Raw genomic sequence first — 3,269 nt, forward strand, 5'->3', positions numbered from 1 at the left:
ACAGTGTTACGGCTCCTGCTGGGAAAATACTAAAAATGTTTATGTCCTTATTTTTGTGTATAAATACTAATATCAACAACACAAAATCCACTTATGGACCAATTCAGCAGTCCGAGCTCTTTTTCTTTCTGGTTGTCACTTTGATAATGCAATACAATCACATGGGCTTGCAGCCCTGTCTGCTTGCTGTGCCATCATTTATAACACATTATCAGAGTGACAGCTGGCAGGAACAAGAGGCTGAGTGCCAGATACGCACAGTACATTTAGTGAAAAATATTCCCCTTTTACAATGCAGATAGACTGATTAAGAAGTGAGGGAATTCCTCTGTCTTCCCCCACATGGCTGCAATGATTCATTGGAAACTAATCCAAGTGCTGGCAAAACTCCATGCTCTACCTTCCCTCCTCTATTCAGATTATATCCCATGGGACAATTTTCCCTGACAAGGACTGAAAACAGCAGTCTATGAGCAGTGAGCAACATCTCCATTTTCTTTAATTGGGCAGGACAAAAAGGAAGCTCAAGGATTCATTTAATGCAGTGCAAGAGTATACCCTGAAGACCATCTTGTTTGCACTCCACTCGCTTTGTATTTGGCCAGTCTCCTTTCACTGTGGCCCTGTTTGAATTCAGGCCCAAACAATGTGCTTTTAGAGCTTCCCAGTCACCATAAATCCCTGCTGCTTTCATCACTGGGGGTCTTTCTTAGGCAGCATCTCAAGACAGCCCAGCAACCCTTCCTGATCCAGCCTGAGCTGCTGATCAATATTATCAAAAGAATACTCCTTTGAACTGTAGGAAGTAATCTGGTGTATTAAGTCCTCCTTTTAGTGTCTCTAAAAAATACTGTGACCTTCCTTAAAATCTTTCAAAAGACAACACAGGACTCGTGTCTCCCAGCACAGGGTGCTACTTGGGAAACTACAATGAATTAGAGGAAGAACACATTAGAGGAGAAGACATTATGAAGAAGGGATAGGGTTAACTGCCTGCTATTCCATTATTGAGCCAGCTGACTGTACAGGACTCCACAATGTTCTCAGGGATGTGGGGAGCGGTGTGCGTTCCCTGGCAAAGGCTCAAGATCTAGATTAAAATCTCCCAGAGTTAATTTAGGAAAACAATAATATTTAAAGTTCGAAGGGGTTTTTTTTTAGGCTACATCTAGCCATGCTACACATGATCCTAAGGCCTCTTTCTTGTCCACACAGACCATTCCTTCAGTGTTCTTGAGAATACTTAGCCCCACATTTTCAAGTGAGGGAGCCTAACAGGAAAAACATAAATTAATATTTTTGCTTTCAAATCAACATTCTGCTTTTCAGTACAGTCATTGCAGAGTGAGGGATGGCAGGACAACTTGAAAGGCACAGTGGGGCCAGAATATTTGTAAAGACTGTTGCTTGAATCTCTACCACCCTTTTCCAAACCATCGCAGTAGGATGGTGTTAGGCGCTCGTTGCTAAATGTCTGTGGCTCGTAGTCAGACTGACAGCCTGTGCTGGACCTGCTATGAAGAACAGCCCTACATACCCAGCCTTGCCCCTGAGGAAAAGCCTTCCTGGTGCAACACGACCACAGAGCCATGAGATAACCAGCCTGTTTTCCTCAGGTGCTGTGTTTGTGGTCAGGACTCTAACACAGCCCTAAGCCCTGAGTCATCCTTCTCATTTGCACCTCTGCTTTTCCACCCGATGTTCAATAAACACTTGATGGTTTCCTCCTTCTTCTTCTGCCATTCCTTGGTGTGTTCCGGTGTCAAAAATAGGAATTTCCTTGAATAAAAGTTACTTGTGGCCTTATTTATGTTTTTTTGTGTTACTTTGTTCCTGATCTTCAGAGATTTTCCTGTAAGGAGGAGGGAGAGGTAAGGGGATAAGACAATTTGGGAAGACAGAAGGGAGGGCTATCAGGAATCTCAATTTCAATGTTTGTACCTCCTCATTTGAACAAGGAGTGCAGTGTGTGAAAGATAAGAAGCCACCCTTCCTAACGCAGTACAATGCAGCTTTGTTGAAATGTCACCAGTGCTGCCGGCCTGGTGTTTTTCTCACCGCAGCTCTGACATGTACACTGTGGCTAGTTGACACCATGATAGGCACATATCAAGGGGAAAAAAAACTAGCATTTTTATTCACTGTGACAGAGAGATGTTAAAGTCCCCTTTTTCCCGAACACTGTTTATTTTCTGCTGCTTTCCTGTGTATTGCAATCTTGATTTTGGAGTGTGCCCTCCATGCTGAATGACATTGATTGTGGGTAACTGCTGGATGACTTCTAAAGCACCTCTGAGGATCCCATCTGACAGTGTTTATCTTTAGGCACCTAATACCTGCTGCTGAATTCCGTTCTCAAAAACAGTTTTCAATGGCATAGATGTCAGATCTACACAAAGGTTTGTCATACCAGCATCGGTTCTGGGAAACAGTAATTTTGTTTTCAATCAGTAAAGTTCATTCTCTGGAGTTTAGCAAATTTGTACTAAAAATGTTCACTGCAGCTACTTCTCCTTCTTAAAATAGAGCTGGTCTGCCAGCACTGTAACGCTGCAAAGTTGGGTGTGCACTAGTTTCTCTATTTGCACAATGTTCATGTGTATATCCGGCCTTAAAAACACTTAAGTGTCCCAATCATCCCTGTAAGTGAGACTGCAGAGGTACTTTAAGAATTCACTTAAAGAACTTTGTCAGTAAAAACAAGAAAAAGAAGGCATGAGGTTTTTGCCACTTTAATCTTTCCTTTGAAAAGTGGGTTTTTACAAGAATATGGCCCTGGTAGGATAGCTTAAACTGCCTCTCTGAGCTGTAAAAAAGGCATTTGGGTGATGCCATCACTCTTAAGCCTCCCCTTTTTTAGCAGCTACCAAAGCATATTTGCATTTTGGCTTGGCAGTAAAAGTATCAAAGTGATCTGAAATGCTTTTTCCTTCTCTCTCCAATTAAATGAGCACAATTAAAATGACCTCACTGCTCAAGAAGGACATTGATGAATTTGCTCTGAGCACTGTGACCAATAGATGTTGATCAAAAATCATGATGATACATTTTATCTGCAGAATGCAAACCTTCTAAAATGTACATATTGTTTCAGTGCATCAAGCTGCTTGAATGTATAAGAAAAAATAGTATAATTGTTAAAAATATTCTTCCATGGTATTCTTACTTTTGAAATGAGTGTCAGTTTGAAAGTCCATTGATGTGACTGTATTTTAGGCCCAGATTGCTAATATTGTAGCAGATTATAATCAGCATTTTATTTAAAAACA

Source organism: Meleagris gallopavo, chromosome 4, assembly GCF_000146605.3.
Source record: "Meleagris gallopavo isolate NT-WF06-2002-E0010 breed Aviagen turkey brand Nicholas breeding stock chromosome 4, Turkey_5.1, whole genome shotgun sequence".
NCBI classification, from domain to species: Eukaryota; Metazoa; Chordata; class Aves; order Galliformes; family Phasianidae; genus Meleagris; species Meleagris gallopavo.